Source organism: Triticum urartu, chromosome 1, assembly GCF_003073215.2.
Source record: "Triticum urartu cultivar G1812 chromosome 1, Tu2.1, whole genome shotgun sequence".
In the NCBI taxonomy this organism is placed as follows: Eukaryota; Viridiplantae; Streptophyta; class Magnoliopsida; order Poales; family Poaceae; genus Triticum; species Triticum urartu.
The window spans coordinates 389,410,213-389,430,760 of record NC_053022.1 but is presented as its reverse complement, the minus strand read 5'-3'; positions in this window follow the sequence as shown (position 1 = coordinate 389,430,760).

Here is a 20,548-nt window from a genome sequence, read left to right as displayed (position 1 = left end):
CACCACTGGTGCGCCATTAGTATCTGGTATGCTAATGGCGCACTAGGCAGTGTGCCATTAGTTTTGCCCACGGTGCGCCACTAGTGTCTGCTATACTAATGGCGCACCACATGGTAGTGCGCCATTAGTAACAATTTTTTTAATTTTTTTCTTAATCTCAGGTCACTATTTCACCGATGAGATATCCAACACATATATATACAACAAGCATCCATATAACAATCATAGCCAACACACAAGTTCCATCATATATACATACATAGCCAACACACAAGTTCCATCATATATACATACATAGCCAACACATAGTTCCATCGTTACATATTACAAAAGTTTCACATTGTTCATCCAACACCGTTATCCATCAATTCACAAAAGTTTCACATTGATACAAAATAAAAACACAAATGGAAAAGAAGCACTCCATCCATGCAAGCTTTCGTGAATTAAATCAAATCTGCAAAATCATAAACAAGAAGTTAGAAGAAGTAAAAGAAGAAGACTAGAAGAATACTAGAAGAAGAAGAACACTAGAAGAAGAATAAGAATAATTTTGGAAAAGAAGAAGAATAAGAAGAAGACTATAAGCTTATTATGTAAACTTGATCATTTTGTGCTAACATAAGTTATTTTGGAGCTAACCTATAGGAAACTAAGCATATAAGCTCTAAGTTAGTATATTAGAGCCAACTTAGGTAAAATGAAGCTAACCTATGTCATTTTGGAAAAGAAGAAGAATAAGAAAAAGACTATAAGCTTGATTATGTAAACTTGATCATTTTGTGCTAACATAAGTTATTTTGGAGCTAACCTATAGGAAACTAAGCATATAAGCTCTAAGTTAGCATATTAGAGCCAACTTAGGTAAAATGAAGCTAACCTATAGGAAACTAAGCATATTAGAGATAACATAGGTAACTAAGTATATATATATATATCATTTTGGAGATCTTACATACCTGACAAAGTTCAGTTCTCATGCATTTTTCTTCTCCTTCTCCTTCCTCAGCCTGATGCGCCAAGAGCGGCGAGGCGGTGGAGGCAGTGGGATGTAGTCTTCTACCTCAATTGGTGTGGTCATGTTGCCCAGCTGTGGGATCGCCGGCGCCACCACCGGTGCGTGGTCATTGTCAGGCACCACCACCATCGCGAGGCCACCTTCAGGAACGACCATCGCTAGGTCATCCTCAGCCACCTCCATCTCTTGCCCATGGTCAGCCACCACCATCTCTTGCCCTTGGTCAGCCACCACCAGCGCTAGGTCATCCTCAGCTTGATGCCCATCGTCATCCTGCAGCTCCTCATCCCTACTCTGCTCCTCTTCTCCCGCACTCCAGTCCGGATCATCCTTCTTGTTGTCTATGCTGCTGCCAGAATCGCTGCTGCTTTCGCTACAGCCAGAATCGCTGCTGCTTTCGCTACAGCCATTGTCGCTACTGCTTTGGCTGTAGCCAGTGTCGTTGCTGCTGCTCCCATTACCTGTCCAAATGCAACAATGACCGTTAACAATTGATGTGAGACAAAGCCAAATGTAGAGGAATAAGAAGAGGCAGAACGTACCGGCATCATCATCGTCAGCGTAGCGCATGCGACACATAGTCGCGTTGAATACCTTCACGATGAGCATGGTGGCATCGTCGTCGTACCTGAAGAGAAGGAAGTACCCTAGCCGCAGGTCGTAGGCACGGTAGAACTTCTCCCACCCACGAGACAAGTACATGTGGCCCTCCTTGATCACCAACTCCACATCCCACTGCCTGCGAAACCCGCTGCCGGCCTGTCGCAGCTTCACATTATTTGGCGGATCTTCACCCATCAGGATGTTCATAAAATTTCCAGGCAGCCTCTGCAGTTTGGGACAATGAGTGATGTAGCAAACAACAGATATCATAATGAGATGGGTGAAGCGGAGATCTCTCGTTTTATATACCTGCGTCATGGATGATACTGAAGTCCCAAGTATGATAGTGAAGAACTCGGAAGCATCCAACTCGTACTGCGGTGTCGCAGAGCGGCGGTGGCTGCTTCCCGCCATCTCTGATAAGCAGCAGAAGAGACTAATTAGTACCCTTACAATAGATCATAAAACATGCATGATAACAGGCATTAGTCGCAAGTACCCCATATGTCCTATTTTTAGCAAAGTCATGCTAAAATTCACGGAAAATTTCAGCATGACCTTTGCTGAAAATAGGACATATGGAGTACCCAAATTTGCCGGAACGGAAGTTAATCGACATTGCGGCAAACTCAAGGGCCTCTCGGGGTACCTGCAAAATCATTATCCCCGCGTAATGAAGTCACCAATGGGTCATTTCAGAAGATCACAAGTAGCATCATCACAAGTACAACATCATCACAAATACATCAGCAGGGGTATTTTTATGATATAAGAAGAAAGTAGCCACAACTATAGTAAAAACAAGCAACTACACACACAGGAGTTGTAAAATATCCCTGCTATTCTTTTTTACATAAACATGTAATTAGTCAAGACAACTTCTCTCATATTTTTAAACTTCCATTTATTTTAATCTACGGTAGAGACATGACATCATCACCCTCCAGAAAAAACCAACAAATATGGCATCAGAAACATATGTGCCACCTGTCAGAAAATATAGAAAAGAAAGCACATAGTTATAAAGATTAGTATTCGAGACTTTGTAGCGAGCTCTGGTTTCTCTTAATGGCAATTTGGGTGAACCTTTCCATGCAAAAAAAATTAAACTGTTATACAGATTTTGGACCCCATCATATGCTAAGCAGGTGTGATGGTTCAGGCTTAATATGAAGCAAGCAGTAGATGAGGTGCAAACAAACATTTTTTTAAACAAATTGTGGTGGGATATTTCAAGACATTGCGGTTCGAGTGCTTCAGAATGGCTGTGAGATGAGAACTACAGACAATCAGATCCTCTTGACTATAGTATAGCATAAACTGAAGGATAAAAAGGGTGTTTGGATTCAGTTAACTGAATATGCTACTCTAGTTCCTGGAGTTGGTTACTTAATTCTATCTATTCCCATTGGTCTGGCTGACCTTTGGGTAATAGCTACTTATACTTGTTGTTACAGGTTACTGTTGTTATATATACTTACAGCAGCACTGCTAATGATACTAGCCCAAGTGCTTGTGGGTGTGGTGTCCTATTTGCAGAAAAATACCATGTGTAAGTGGAGTGCAGTGTTCTGCAGAAGCAGATGATCAGTTGGGTGCTACCCTGTCTATTTCTTCTATGTTATCCTTATACTCTGCTTAAGAATAGATGCTACTTGTCTTGGCTATATTCTGCTTTCTTGTCTATTTTTCCATCCCTCTCTCTTCTATTAAACTAATAAGAACAGATGTTGCCTGATCTTATTGCCTATGATGCTGGTCTAAGCCTCTCTGGGTTCTAAAGTTATTTTTGTGGCTCCAAGAACTCCTACAAATCCTGTGATGCATGACACAACCTTTCCGTGTGAATTTTTTTGTAACTGTACCTAACAGAAAAATTTACTTGAGAATCAACAACAATTTACAAGCCATGGCCATGGTCTCCACTCCCAAACCCTAACCCTATTTACAAGCCATTTTCTGTAACCATACCTAACTATCACATGCGTGGTGGTGCCCTGCACAGCGGTCGTTGAGCTCGCGCGGTGTGGTGAGCTCGCCGGAGATGGACGGGCCCTGCACAGCGGTCGAGACTCAGAGCAGAGGTTGAGGGCAAGAGGAAGAAGAAGAAGAAGGAAGTGGAGGGGAGGGGAGGGGCTCACCTGCAGTCGAGGGAGTACACGACGCCGGCCTGGCTGAGCTGAGGTAGGGCAAAGCAGCGCGCGGACGGCGGCGTCGTGTGGCCTGGCTGAGCTGGCGGTCGTCGTCTCCTCCTCCTCCTCGTCCTCCTCCTGGTCCTCCTGCTCCGGATCGGGGCGCGGGGGCGGCGGCGCGGGGGAACTACAGTGGTGGGGGCATGGGGGCGGCGGCGCGGGGGAGCTGCAGTGGTGGGGGCGTGGGGGCGGGGGTCGGGGCGGCGGCAGGGGACGGAGGGGACGGAGGGGGAGTGCAGGCGCGGCGGCGGCGTACGGTTGGGGCGGAGGGGGCAAATTGGTCGAGTGGGGAGGAAGGGAGGGAGGGGAATAGGTGGAGTGGGGGGAAGCTTACTAATGGCGCACCCAGCAGCGGTGCGCCATTAGAATGTTTTTTATTACAGTTCGAGCCCTCAGGTTATATTCCACCTAACCCAATCTACATCAGAACCTGCCCACTAGCTCGACTGGTCAGCACGCATCACACACACTGGAGGTCCTGGGTTTGATTCCCAGGCTCCCCAATTTTTATTTTATGCATTTAAAATGCTGTTTGATATTTATTTGTGTTTAAATATGTTCAAACTTGTTTAAATCATAACAGTAATATTTTTTTATAAAAACAGTAATAATTTTTTAAAAAAATATGTTCAAATTTGTGTAGCGGGGGAGGGTGCGGTTGATCGTCGGCGGCGAGGGGGACGTCGATGTCCCATGAACACGGTTTTCAAAGACCCGGGATCTCTATCTAGGTGGCGATACGTTGTGTCATCCATTGTAACGCCCCGAGACCGATGTGTCAGGTGTCGTGCAGTTATTCGTTGTTGTTGCCCGGTCATTGCTTGCGTGTCATGCATTTGCATATCATGTCATCATGTGCATTTCATTTGCATACGTGTTCGTCTCATGCATCCGAGCATTTTCCCCGTTGTCCGTTTTGCATTCCGGCGCTCCGTTCTCCTCCGGTGGTCATTTCTACCTTCTTCTCGTGTGTGGGGATTAAACATTTCCGGATTGGACCGAGACTTGCCAAGCGGCCTTGGTTTACTACCGGTAGACCGCCTGTCAAGTTTCGTACCATTTGGACTTCGTTTGATACTCCAACGGTTAACCAAGGGACCGAAAAGGCCTCATGTGTGTTGCAGCCCAACACCCCTCCAAAGTGGCCCAAAACCCACCTAAGATCTCTCCATCATCTCGGTCGTTCGATCACGATCGCGTGGCCGAAAACCGCACCCCATTTGGACTCTCCTAGCTCCCTCTACCTATAAATATGTGGCTCTCCCCGAATTTTCGCGCAGTCAAAACCCTAGATCTCACCACTCTCCACGCCGCCAGACATGTCCGCCCGCCGGCGGACGCGTCCACCCAGCCGGCCACCTCACTCCGCCCAATGGCGAGCCGCCACATCACCCCGCCGCCGATCTCCTCCAACCACGCGCCGCCACCTCAGCGGCATCCTCCCTCCCTCTCCTCCGCGCCCGCCGCGGGCCCACGGGGCCCGCAGCCGGCCCCCGCAGCCCGCGCGCCGCCCGCTGCCGCCCGCGCGCCTGGCCGCCTCCGAACGCCGCCTCCTCGCCTCTTCGCCAGGTCGCCGCCCACCGCCGGGCGCCGCCGCGCACTCCGGCGACCACCGCGCGCTCCGGCGACCACCACCGTGCACCGCGCCACTCCACCGCGCCAGCGCTGCGCCTCCTCGTCGGCGCCACATCGCCCGCACCGCGCCGGCCTCTTCTTCTGGTGGCTCCGACGAGCCCAACTCCGGCCGTCCCCCGCATCAAGTCCGGCCACCGCCGCCCCTGCCTTCTCCGGCGCGGATCCGGCGAGATCCGCCGCCGCCTCGGTTCGCGTTCTGCCAAGTCCCCGAGTTTCCCACGTTTCATATGCACATGTTCATCGCATCGTAACTTTGCATCCGTAGCTCCGTTTTGGGCATATAGCATATCAAAATGTTCGTCTCAGAGAGCACATCATTTCATTTCAGTGCATCATTTTCATTTGAGTTCATCTTGATGCCCGAAATGCTGTTAGAAGAGTGCTACTTGAGATATTTGTCAGATCTGCTACTCCATTTAGAGATTTGTCATTTTTGCCATGATTATTGTGTGCATGATATGCCCATGGGCTCTACATATGTTTTGTTAAGAGTTTTGACATCTTTCCAGAGGTGCAACCCATGTATTTTTGTGATGTGTGTGGTGACTAGCACAAGCTTGCAAAGTGGTGCACTTGGTAATGCTGATTTCAGGGACTTAGCATTTCCACTAAGTCCTTGAGCTGTTTATCTCATATGGCCATATGTTCATGTTGTTTCCTAGTGATCCGTGCCTCTTTTGAGGATGATCAGTAAGGATGTTTTGTTAATCTTGTAGTGCTCTATCCATCCATGTCTTTGTTTGCAATTATGGAGCACCCTAGCTTGAGTCAATCGCACTCTACTTTTGCTACTTCGTGAATCTGGGCAGATTGTCTACTTGTTAGCGATTTTGCCGAGGATGTTGTAGTTGATCCGTGCATGCCTTGGTATTGTTCTTGCCATGTCTAGCTTGTATTTTGTGTATTCTTGATGGGTGTATGATTAGATTGTCATGACTTGCTCTGTAGTGAGTGCATCGAGCTCGTTAACATGCCTACTTGATATCTGTTTTCAGCATGCTCCAGTTTTCACTAAGTCTGAGAACTGATTATGTTTTTGCCGTGTTCACATGCTTGCAATTGTATTTTCTGATCCATTTTGGCTCAAGGTCACTAAGGGACTTTTGTTAAGATCTTTGAGTAGCTCCATGTCATGCTTACTTTGCCATGTTCAGGTCCTGTAGCATATAGTTTTGTTGCTCCGGAGAGTGCTATATGATTTGAAATTCCAGACAAGTGTTAATTTCACTTAGTCTGAAATCTGTTTACCATATGCATTTTTGCCATGCTTGTTTGAACCTGTTAATGGATGAATTGGCCGTAGCTCAGTGGTAGACTTTTGTTAAGCATCATTAATGCATCCCTACCATGTATTTTGTTGTCATGTTTGGGTGCTGTAGCGTGTTCATCTCTTTGCATTTAGATGGCAACTTGCTGTAAATCGCAGACCGGTGTCATATTTGAATCGCTTGCCATTTCCAAACCGTAACTCTAATTCCGGCGATCTTTATATCGTTTTCAAGCGATTTCATCTCACCTTTCCAGTGGAACACTTGGAATTCCAAGTTGAGGCCAGGTTCATGCATTCCTTATCCAATCATGCATATGCATCGCATACCGCATCCCGCATGTTATACCATGTTCATGTGTTGGTTGTTTACTATGTTGTGTGCTTCTTTCCGGTGTCTTCTTCGGGTTGGTTCTGGTAACGTCGCGTTTGCGAGGACCCGTTCGTCTATGTTCCGTTTGTCTTCTTCATGGACTCGTTCTTCTTCCTTGCGGGATTTCGGGCAAGATTATCATACCCTCGAAATCACTTCTATCTTTGCTTGCTTAGTTGCTCGCTCTTTTGCTATGCCTATGCTGCGATACCTACCACTTGATTATCATACCTGCTATATTGTTGAACCAAGCCCCTAACCCACCTTGTCCTAGCAAACCATTGTTTGGCTATGTTACCGCTTTGCTCAGCCCCTCTTATAGCGTTGTTAGTTGCAGGTGAAGATTGAAGTTTGTTTCTTGTTGGAACATGGAGATGTTGTTCCTTGTTGGAACATGTTTACTTGTTGGGATATCACAATATATATTATTTAATTAATGCATCTATATAGTTGGTAAAGGGTGGAAGGCTCGGCCTTATGCCTGGTGTTTTGTTCCACTCTTGCCGCCCTAGTTTCCGTCATATCGGTGTTATGTTCCCGGATTTTGCGTTCCTTACGCGGTTGGGTAATAATGGGAACCCCTTGACAGTTCGCCTTGAATAAAACTCCTCTAGCAATGCCCAACCTTGGTTTTACCATTTGCACTAACAACCTACCACCTTCCCTTGGGTTCTGCAGACTCAAGGGTCATCTTTATTCTACCCCCCCCCCCCCCCCCCCCCCCCCGGGCCAGTGCTTCTCTGAGTGTTGGTCCGAACTGAGCTGCCTGCGGGGCCACCTCGGGGAAACTTGAGGGTTGGTTTTACTCGTAGCTAGTCTCATCTGAGTGTGCCCTGAGAAAGAGATATGTGCAGCTCCTATCGGGATTTGTCGGCACATTCGGGCGGTGTTGCTGGATTTGTTTTAACTTGTCGAAGTGTCTTGTAGAACCGGGATACCGAGTCTGATCAGAATGTTTCGGGAGGAGGTCTATTCCTTCGTTGACCGTGAGAGCTTGTGATGGGCTAAGTTGGGACACCCCTGCAGGGATTTGAACTTTCGAAAGCCGTGCCCGCGGTTATGGGCAGATGGGAATTTGTTAACGTCCGGTTGTAGAAAACCTGAAGTTGACCTTAATTAAAATGAATCAACCGTGTGTGTAACCATGATGGTCTCTTTCCGGCGGAGTCCGGGAAGTGAACACGGTTGTTGGAGTTATGCTTGACGTAGGTTGCTATAGGATCACTTCTTGATCATACTTTTATCGACCATGCTTTGCCTTCTCTTCTTGCTCTCATTTGCGTATGTTAGCCACCATATATGCTAGTCGCTTGCTGCAGCTCCACCTCATACCTTTACCTGACCCATAAGCTTAAATAGTCTTGATCGCGAGGGTGCGAGATTGTTGAGTCCCCGTGGCTCATAGATACTTCCAAAACCAGCTTGCAGGTGCCGATGAGACCGTGCAGATGACGCAACCAAGCTCAGGAGGAGCTCGATGAAGATCTTGTCCTTTGTGTTGTTTCGTTCTAGTTGATCAGTAGTGGAGCCCAGTTGGGGTCGATCGGGGACCTTGTCGCATTTGGGGTTATTCTTTTATTTTGGTTCCGTAGTCGGACCTTGATTGTATCTGGATGATGTAATGCTTTATTCATGTAATTGTGTGAAGTGGCGATTGTAAGCCAACTATGTATCTTTTTCCCCTATTGTATTACTTGGGTTGTGTGAAGATTACCTCACTTGCGACATTGCTTTCAATGCGGTTATGCCTCTAAGTCGTGCTTCGACACGTGGGAGATATAGCCGCATCGAGGGCGTTACATCCATGCACCTTACGCATCCAGAAAATCCATGGACTACCTGCCCCGCGAGATAACCATAACCGAGATAGTCGTGTAGTAGTGAAATATATATATATATACTAATGGCGCACCGCGTAGTAGTGCGCCATTACTAGTTTAAACTAGTAATAGCGCACTGTGACACGATGCGCCATTACTTGTTTTGCAAAAAAAAAGAATAAAAAAAATTTAGTACTGGCGCACTCCTTGTCTGGTGCGCCATTACTAGTTAGAACTAGTAATGGCGCACTTCGATCGGATACGCCATTAGTATGTATGTAAAAATGAAAAAAAATATCACTAGTGGCGCACCTTTTGTCTGGTGCGCCATTAGTGTCTTCCACACTAATGGCGATCACCAACCGGTGCGCCATTAGTATATAGTAGTGGCGCACTACTTCCCTGTAGTGGTTATTGCGGACCCGGATTCCGGGCAGGTGCGGGACCACCTGCTCTTGCGTGGTTTCATGGATGGCTATCGGTGGCAAGGTGATGAAGATGACTATGAAGTCGTCCATGGGGGCCGGGCAAGAAATGAGGAAGGGCAGCAAGACAACCACCGCGGCTCGGGCGGGCGAGAAGACGAAGAATCTCCAGGACATGATCACGACGGTGATGCTGTACACAGTCATCATGTAGAAGATGCCGGACATGATGATGAGGAAGATGTCGGAGCAGACGAAGGGCATGATCATGAAGATCTAGATGCAGGAGGAGCAGAGATGATGGACCATCGATGGGCTGGGTGTAGGACCCTCATATTCAAGAGCTACTTCTCAAGCAGACGGATACGCAAGAGCTGCCGCCCGAGAGAAAGCCAAGATGGATCAACTTGAGTTAGACGCGGTTACTCCATTTGTATGAAGGATGCAGACCCGAGGATACCCGCCTAAAAGTAACGCTCATGGCTTTGGAGATGAAGGTAAAACACAAAATGACCGACGCATGCTTCGACGAGAACATGTCATTCTGGCACGAACGTCTTCCCAAGGGGAACAAGTGCCCGACCAGTTTCGAGGAGGCGAAGAAAGTCGTGTGTCCTCTGGATTTACCGCACGTGAAATACCATGTGTGCATGAACAATTGCATCATTTATCGGGGCGAGCACGCGGAGTCTACCATATGTCCGGTGTGCGGCATCACTCGATACAAGAAGAGGAAGAACGCTCCTCGAAAAGTGGTGTGGTACTTTCCGATCACTCCTTGTCTGCAGCGGTATTTCGCGGACCCTAAGGTAGCAAAGCTCCTGCGTTGGCACGCGGATAGGGAGGAGAAGAAGCGAGAAGATGACGCAAATGATCCGGAGATAAATAAAAAAGACAAGATGTTGAGTCACCCTAAGGATGGGAGCCAGTGGCAAGCGTTGAACTTCGAACACCCAGAATTTGGGAAGGATCCAAGGAACATCGTGCTGGGCGCGAGCACCGATGGAGTCAATCCATTTGGCAGCCAGAGAAGCACACATAGCACCTGGCCTGTGTTTGTGTGGATGTACAACCTTCCCCCCTGGTTGTGCATGAAGAGGAAGTACATTCACATGAGTATGCTAATTGAAGGGCCGAAACAACCAGGGAACAACATCAATCTGTATCTGGGGCTGCTGAAAGACGAGCTAGACACGCTGTGGAAAACGCCAGCCAATACGTGGGACACCGCAGAGAAAGAATATTTCCCTATGAGAGCCGCAATGCTCACGACGATGCACGACTATCTCGGTTACGGATATCTCGCGGGGCAGGTGGTCCACGGATTTTCTGGATGCGTCAGATGCATGGATGACACAACGTATCGCCAGCTAGATAGATATCTCGGGTCTTCAAAAACCATGTTCATGGGACATCGAAGGTGGCTTCACGACGATGACCCGTGGAGGAAACGCAAGGATCTATTCGATGGTGAAACCGAACTCCGAAGACGCCCGCATACGAGGAGCGGCGAGGAAATAGACGGGCTGTTGAAAAATTGGAAAGATTGCCCACTGCTGGGAAAGAAGCAAAAGGCGCGAGAGCCGCTGCTGAAGGTATGGAAAACAAGGTCTGTTTTCTGGGACTTGCCGTACTGGAAGATCCACCGTGTGCCTCACAGCCTTGATGCCATGCATATCACGAAGAACGTGTGCGAGAGTCTGCTTGGTACCCTGCTCAGCATGCCGGAGAGGACCAAAGATGGGCCGAAAGCAAGGGCAGACTTGAAATCAATGGGCATCAGGCAGGAGCTTCACGCTAATGATGATGATGATGAGGCGAAGCAGGACACAGAAAGTCGTTGCAAAGGCAAAAAGGCCAAGAAGACAGGAAATGACTACCCTCCCGCGTGCTTCACTCTAAGTCAGGAGGAGATCGAGCAGTTTTTCACCTGCCTCATAGGAGTAAAACTTCCTTACGGTTACGCGGGGAAGATAAGCAGATACCTAGACCCAGCGAAGCAGAAGTTCAGTGGGATGAAGTCTCACGACTGTCACGTGCTGATGACGCAGATACTTCCAGTTGCAATCCGTGGGATCATGGACGCGCACGTCCGTGAAATGCTATTTGGCCTATGCAACTTTTTCAACGTCATCTCTCGGAAGTCGATTGGCGTGAGGCAACTCAGAAGGCTACATGAAGAGATCATGGTGATACTATGCGAGCTTGAGATGTACTTCCCGCCCACATTCTTCGACATTATGGTGCATCTGCTGGTCCCTATCGTTGAGGATATCATCCAACTCGGGCCGACGTTCTTGCACAGCATGATGCCGTTCAAAAGGATGAATGGTGTCATCAAAGGATACGTTCGCAATATGTCACGTCCAGAGGGAAGTATAGCCTGGGGCTTTCTGATCGAAGAGTGCATCTCCTACTGCATGAATTATCTAGGCATCGAGAACCCCGTTGGTCTGCCCCGTCAACAGGCACCTCAGCAGGCTCGCTGGACGGGGTCACCGTGAGGGTCGCCGCGAAATGCATGTCGACTTCGAGGTTCGACTCGTCGACTTCGAAAGAGCAAACCTAGTCGCGCTACAACACATAGACGTGGTCGATCCTTGGGTGGTAGAGCACAAAACCTTTATTGAGAAGGTATACAATGACCGAAGCCAACAGAGGACGGACGGAGATATAATCAAAGAGCACAACTCATGTTTCACGCGTTGGTTCAAGCAGAAGCTTCTGTCGTACCCTTTAGATGAGGATTCTTCCGCGGAAGAACAACTCATATTCGCCTTGTCACAGGGCGCCGAGCACAACCTGATGACCTATGAAGCGTACGATATCAACGGCTACACATTCTACACCGAGGACAAGGACATGAAGAGCGATGGTTATCAGAACTCCAGGGTAACGATGGAATCCTACACCGGTAACGACAAAGATAGATACTACGGAAGGATCGAGGAGATCTGGGAGCTGAGCTACGCTGGAGAGAAGGTCCCGATGTTCCGTGTCAGATGGGACAAGAGCGTCCTAAAAGAAGACCGGTATTTCAACACCATGGTTATACCCGAAGCCAAATCCAAGACCGCGGGCGCAAACATCACCGCGAAAAATGAGCCATGGGTACTGGCTTCCCAAGTGGACCAATGCTTCTTCATTACCGACCCATCAAAGCCCAGTCGTGTTGTCGTGAGGAGAGGCAAAAGGAAGATCATCGGAATGGATGGAGTAGCCAATGAGCAAGACTTCGACAAGTACGGCGACCCGACGATCGAACATGACGACGACGATGAAGTAGCAGCATACACCACAAGAAGAAGCAGGACCACCCTACCTAAAGGACGTCCGTTCCACAAAAGAACTCCATTTGCGAAAAAGAAGGGCAAGAAGATTATGAATAGATAGCTAGCTAAGATCGACTGTATTTAAATCGTAGTCTTCATTTCTCGGTAGTATTTCATGGGCACTTTTTGATATCATGAATATTTTTAAATTTCATGGGCACTTTTTGAATTCATGAATTCTTTTCAAATTTGATGATATTTTTTCATATTCAATATGATAAAATATTGAATACTCATGAGGACACTCGATCTCGATCCCCCTCCATCTCGATCTCGATTCCCCCTCCATCTCGATCTCGATCCCACCCGCACCCTCCCCCGCTAGCTCCACAGCCGCCGACGACCCACCGCACCCTCCCCCGCTCCACCGCCGCCGCCGACGACCCCCCGCACCCTCCCCCGCTCCACGAACACCGACGAGCACCCCCCGTACCATCCCCCGCTCCACCACCGCCGACGAGCACCCCCCGCACCCTCCCCCGCTCCCCGATGAGCTCCGCCTCCTATCCCATCTTCATTTAAAAATAATAATAATAAAAAAGTGTAGACTACAATTGTTGTTAAACTACAATTATTACTGTTTTTATAAAAAAATATTACTGTTTCATATTCATATTCATTTTCTAAAAAATTATTACATGCAACAAAAAAAATTTACTTATGGCGCACCTCTGGCTGGTGCGCCATTGCTATATATAAAAGAAGATTACTAATGGCGCACCTCTGCCTGGTGCGCCATTGCTATGTAAAAAAAAGATTACTAATGGTGCACCTCTGCATGGTGCGCCATTGCTATGTAAAAAAAAGATTACTAATGGCGCACCGACCGCGGGTGCGCCATTAGTAAGATTCCCCCCTAGCTAATTCCATCCCTCTCGCCAGATCCCCTTCGTCCCTCTCCTTCGCCCCCTAGCTAATTCCCCCTGCTGCCCCGACCCACGCCACCGCCGCCCCCGCGCCTCCGTCTCCATCGCCGCCCCCACACCGCCGCCGCCCCCGCGCCTCCGTCTCCGTCGCTGCCCCCGCACCTCCTCGAGCCGAGCGCTGCCTCCCTCGCCGTCCCCCTCTGCCCGCGCCCGAGCCCTCGACGTCCTCCCGCCCAAGCGCCCCCTCCCCCGCGCCCCCGCCTGCGTCAACCTCGTGGTCGCCGTCCAACACCGCGCGGCCTGCCCAGGAGGACCCTCGAGGACCCGGACGAGCTCGGACGCCCTCGGACGCCCTCTGATTTCCTCCGCCTCGGCCACCATCGCCACCGCTAATTCACGCCGCCTCGACTAGCTCCGACTACCCCGAGTCGCCCTCGACCTCCCCAGTGAGCACCCGAGCCGCTTGCCCCTCTTCCCCCTCTTGATTTCCTTCTGCTGTGTTCTAGGGTTAGGGGTTGGAGAATTTTGGACAAGAAAAGGGGTTGGAGAATTAAGTAGCTAGGGTTGGGGAATTAAGTAGCTAAGGAGATTATGTTTAGAGCATCAATGATGGGTGTTGATATACCTCTGGACAATTTTGATTTTATTCATGTTCTCAAGGAATTGGAATTATCCAGGGAACAAATTAGTAAGAAAACTGAACACTGTTTAGATATTCATGACTCGAATGGAAATGTCGCCTCCCTGTGTCTAAGTTGGCATGATACTGTAGTGGAAGAGGAGGAGAAATTTACTGTAGTTTCTAGAAGAAAGAAAAAGTCTCCTGCTAAGAGAAATGTCACTATTTCTTCTCTTACCTCCTCTTCTATATCTTGTACTAGAGTTCAGCAAAAGAATATCAGTTCTACTTTGCCCCCTAATAGATCTGGATACTATTTCTGTTAGGAGATGGTGTTATATTAAGATGCATATATTGGTATTTTACGCAAATTGTATCATCTTGCCACTTAAGTCAGCCTTCCCTTTAAGCAGAAAATTCAGTTAGGAGCTACTGTCAAAAACTTGAGCTACTGTCAAAAAATTTAGTTAGGTACAGTTAGGAGCTACTGTCAAAAACTTGAGCTACTGTCAAAAAAATCAGTTAGGTACATTTAGCATCATGTAAGAAAATGGCCATAATGTGCCCTGATAATGATGTATTTTGTCATAAAAATATATAGTGGACTGCCATGATAATGACATGCTGCTAGTAGTTACTTCTACCATGAGTTTCATTAACAGCAAGTCAGTTTTGTTTATAGTTGAAAGTAAGTGTGTGGTTTGAAAATCAAACAGAAATGTTTTCTTAACTCAGAAGCCTGTTACTGCACCTGTACTGCACATTACAAAGTCTCCTAGTACTTAACCCACCCAAGCTATGAGGCAAAAATTTCAGTTAACTGTTATGGACAATTGTCAATTTTCTGTAATGATGATGGAACATTATAAAGCATTGTACTCCAGTGTATATGAAGATACAAAAAATTTAGCAACTTCTCTGATTTTATAAAGTTGTTCTTATATGGGTGAAACTTCACTTGTTTTTAGGCTAGTGCAGGGTGTTGCTTTATTCTGTCATCATTTGTAACTATGTCACGAATAAATTGTTCCTTCTTCTATATTTGAAGTAATGACTGTTCATAAGCTGAGGCATGGATTGAGCTGTTTCTTTGCTGTACCATTATATCTGGATGATTTTTTGTTTGGTGACCTATTATATCTGGAATGGAAGCTCACATAAGTTGAGCTGATTTTTTTCCATATGAAAGCAGAGGACCATATGGTCTGTGGCTGGGTTTTGTCTCCGACCATTGTGTCGTGATGAATTTGCAGGTACCCCAAGAGGCCCTTGAGTTTGCCGGAATGTCGATTAACTTCCGTTCCGGTAAATTCGGGTACTCCATATGTCCTATTTTCAGCAAAGGTCATGCTGAAATTTTCCGTGAATTTTAGCATGACTTTGCTAAAAATAGGACATATGGGGTACTTGCGACTAATGCATGGGCCGGGGTATCGTAGTACTTAGTTAAGTAGGATCAACTACCCCGCCATTCTTGTTGCATTAAACCATAGGTGGCAATAGAGCCAAGTGATTAGGCCCAACTTAGAATTCTCCTTAGCATCGATAAACCCTAGATGATAAACCCAACATAGGTGGCAATAGAGCCAAGTGATTAGTGCCAAGTGATTAGGAACAACCTAGGGTGCCTCGGCATCGGTAAACCCTAAATGATGAAAACTTAACTTGGCCTCTATAGGGTGCCTCGGTGTCGATGAGAACCTAAATGATGTATGCTTAAGCTTTTAGGGTGCCTCGGCGTCGACAAACCCTAAATGATAAAAGCTTAGCTTTTAGGATGCCTCGACGTCGACAAACCCTAAATGATAAAACCTTGGCTTTTAGGGTGCCTCGGTGTCGATAAGAACATAAATGATGAAAGCTTAGGCTTTTAGGGTGCCTCAGCGTCGACAAACCCTAAATGATAAAAGCTTAGCTTTTAGGATGCCTCGGTGTCGACAAATCCTAAATGATGTAGTTTTGAATTATGAACGTAGGATATGTCGTCATCATCATCGGACAACGAAAGTCTCCCGGGGGAGTGCGACTGGTGCCACGACGATCGAGGTATGTGTGACATGCCTCACCTGGACGATGATCGGCGCTTCAGCATTAAGCTCGAGGAGACCTTCGAAGTTGAAACGGTACACAACGACGACAAGTGTTATTTTCATAATTAAGCATGAATTCAACTATTTCAACGTGTAATTTTCATCTTATACAATTCGAGTATAGCTTATCCCATGCCATGCAAGACGCTATGTCTTGGAGAGGATGGATTTTGAAGACCATGAAATTTCTGAAACAAAGAAAATTCACCTAAGGAATCATCACGATGTGGACTTTGAAGTAAATCTATATAATTCTGAGAGCGTAACCAATTTTGGTTGCAAAAATTGGGAAGCATTTTGCAAGATGTATGGTTTTAATGAGGGTATGCTTATCACCATGGATCTTGGTAATCCTGACATCAACCAAGACAATATGGACATTTGGGTCCTTGTTGATACGCCTCCAGTTCTACCGCTATGTGAGTTTCTCAAACATAGTTATTAGCTAATTTATATTGTTTATTTCAAAATAGTTGACAACTTATTTCCATTGACAGCTTATTTTTATTGTTCAAAGAATGTGCGGGAGATGGTAGACAAAACCCACTACACCGATGGCTCCGAATTAACAACTTACAAGGAGAAAAATCATCTGGTCGGATTTTGTACTGACATTGAGAATTACAATATCCACAATCAAACTCCTCAACATTATGGTAAATACGTGCCACTAGTGCATGTGTTCAACTACGGTAACTACTATGGAGATACCCTGGTAAGATTTTTACTATTACGACATCCGTGCATCTTTTGCATACTTCTAAAACTAGTACATCATTGCTAACTATGAAGTTATTACTATGTTTTTCAACAGATAATCCCAGAGAATTGTGTGCCTCATATGATGTATCAGAAAGGTAGTCTTAATGTTTTGAACATACAGCCAGGTCATCCTACGAATCTCAATTGTCCATACGAGATTTCTAAAAGAAGTGGAGACATGAAAATCAAAGGATGGAAAAAAATGTATGGACAGTCGTAAGGAGTTTCTTGGAAGCAAAAGGAAGCGAAGCGCAAGAATTGGAGACAGGATGTTCTCCATTCTCCATAATGGAGAGTCAGGGTCTATATTGTTTTATGCTATTTTAGCTTAAATAGGGTATTTAGGTCCTGCCTAATACTGATGATCATGTGCTAAGAACAATTAAGTAGGGTTGGTTCGATGACTATCAAGATGACGATCGTATGACTTGTTATGAATAATGAGTAGAAGTTGTATGATGATGATTAGTAGGACTTGTTAGGATTAGTATTACTTCCGACAAACTCGATACTCGCGGTCTCGAGACTTGTAATGTTTTATCTTTGTTCGGTCTTTTGAATTCGGAGACTAATATGATGAATTGTATTCGGAGACTAATCTTCTATTGTATTCGATGAATCTACTATTGCTGTGTGCTACTGTCTATATTCTGTCAAATAATATATTTTGTAACCTGTGCAAAAATCAGAAAAGTAAAAAAAACCTTAATATTCATACTAATGGCGCATCACTACAGAGTGCGCCATTAGTATGCCAAGTATACTAATGGCGCATCCATCCAAAGTGCGCCATTAGTGTGCCAAAGCACATGGTTAAATATGGCCCTGGGAGGCATACTAATGGCGCATGGTGTTATATACTAATGGCGCACTAGGTGGTGCGCCATTAGTATACCAGATACTAATGGCGCACCAGTGGTGCGCCATTAGTAATAAATACTAGTGGCGTGATACTAATGGCGCACCAGTGATGCATCATTAGTAGGCAAAACTGGTGCGCCATTAGTAGGCCTTTTCCTAGTAGTGTTCCAGTAGGCCAGCCGCCCTGTATCTATGACGTGGGCAAACACAAATTCGATGGCCTCTTTATTGATCGCACACCCACACACTTCATCCATGTTTTCGATTCTATCGATATCTCACGCATATGATCCCTCCACTCTCTTCTCGTGGATCGCTCCCTCTATATATGATATATCTGTGACTCTGTTTCACACACATTGCATATGTTATGTTTTTTTGTTTGAAATATCATTGACACATTGCCTCTGTTTTGCACAAACCATCTCTCTCACCCAACCCACGTATGTACCTGCACCTAAAGAAGAGGTGCATGCACGATGCACATACTCATGTCTCGTTCCCGGCCACACTCGTGCGGGTACACGGTGGAGTTCATTGTTGTATGAAAAGGCAGCCCATGTGATAATTTGACGCGTGTAGCGGTTGTTTACTCGAAGGAGGGCCGTGTACCATGCGTAGATGGAACAAAGTTCGACTTGACGCATTAGTATTAAATAAAGTTATATTCCTCAATGGCATGTACAGAATAAAAAATGATTATCGTCGGGAAAAAAGAAAAATCCACTCCACTATATACAATGGAGCCTGCCTGTCGGGGTTTGTCTCTCGTCACACAATCTCACAAAAGGCGGCGATGGCCTCTCTCTCTCTCACCGTTGGTTATTGATCCGGCCACATCCCATTCGCCGGCGGAAAGGGAGGATGTGCATCATTTCTCCGTTTGACGGCGTTGAGGCAGGACGTCCCGATATGCGGTACCCGACGTTCTCTCTGACCAAGCTCCGGCGTGGTAGGGCCTTCGCCGCTTGCTCGCTGCCACAGTATGGGCAGATCCGGCCACTGGCGCCCTCCTAGTTACATCCTAACGACCCTCAGGTACAGCCTCCTCCGGCCTAGCTCCACTGCCCATATTCCCGTGTTGCTACATGTGGAAAATCCTGCATGTGGATCTTCGTTAGTTGTTTGCTTAAAACGTATCTCGGCCGGCGTACTTTCCATCTTGCAATCTCGTCCTCAACCCGTTTTTGATAAACCACCATGCTGCTATCTTTCCCTTTTTACATGGAATATACTTATTTTTTGTCGGCGTATGTGTCATCAACTCGTGTTATTGGGCAGTAATTGTTTCCTTTATACCTCCTTATGCAAACAAGGCTATCCGTTTCACCTCGTTGCTATTGTGACCTTTTGGTGAACTGCACAAATCACTTTTTTCTTAATAGTGTTTTGTGCAGTTCCGCCAAAATGTCACACGGGAAACGTTTTTATATTTCTGTGGGACTACATAAAGGGAGATTGGTTTTGCTATCCCCCTCATCCAACTTTGTGCCTAATCTTCTCCAACAAGTAGTTAGTCCTAAAGAGAGATCGCAGAGGTGACCGGCTTCTATTTGTGTGTGTTATATTTCATCATTTAGTTCCAGTATTATTGTAATCACATCGACTGAATATCTTTGCAAACAGGGATGATCAGCTCGATTTTAGTGGAGTTGCACAAAATGATCGGATTGTGATGTCCTCCATACACCTCTTTTTTGGCTACAGAGCTGGGTGAAACTAGTTGCCAACCAATGCACACTGTGCCTAGGAAATGGAGCCATGCCTACGAACAACATCGATCAATTATATATTTTTCTTTATTTGTACACCTTCTCACAACTTTGTCTTCAGTTGTGATGTGAATATTGGCACTGATCTGCAAACCATTGAGATGCATTAGTAGCCATGGTAGTTTCATTGGTATTTGATGGAATGTTGTAACGAGACAATCTTGAGGCAAGAGGACACATGAATCCTAAGCTGAAACCTTTTTTCCCTGCGGGAACCAAAGTTGAAACCTTCATAGCATCACAGTACAATTTCATTAAAATTATGCGTACATATAAACAAATCCTGAAGGATTGATAGCGATGCCAGAAACAATTCAACTTCGTTTCGCCAACATGTGGGACATCCTTCATCCGGCTCCACCTGCCATGCAGCAATATTGAGTGCACAACTGCATGGAAAGATTCACCCAGTCGTTGCACCGCAGTAGTAATGACTAGTGAGAAGTCAAATTACAGAGCCCCACTTTCGCCACAGTAAGTTGCTCGGACGAAGCAACCATCATTTCTCTGTTCGTTGAATCCGTTGGTACTCCAATATTCCCAGAGTAATAAGTTTCACGGGCGAAACTATCTCATTTTTTTATTCTAGAAACAACCACACGTGAATATTGGATGGTAGCAGCACAACAACTGAATCAAAAATCGAAACCAACCAATGAACTACTACTAATGGTGAGCGTTTGCTAGTATCATGTACTCCGTCTGTCCATGTATATAGGGCTTAATGCGTTTTCCGAGACTAACTTTGGCCCTGTTTGGATCCATGGGTTAGAGTTAGTTTGAGCTAGTTGGGGCTCAAATAGCCCTAAAGTATCCAAACATGAGGGTTAAATTGGAGCAAGTTGCACCAAACCCACCAAAAAAATATCCGACCCATGAGGTGCTAATTGGAGATAGCTCTCATTGGGCCCAC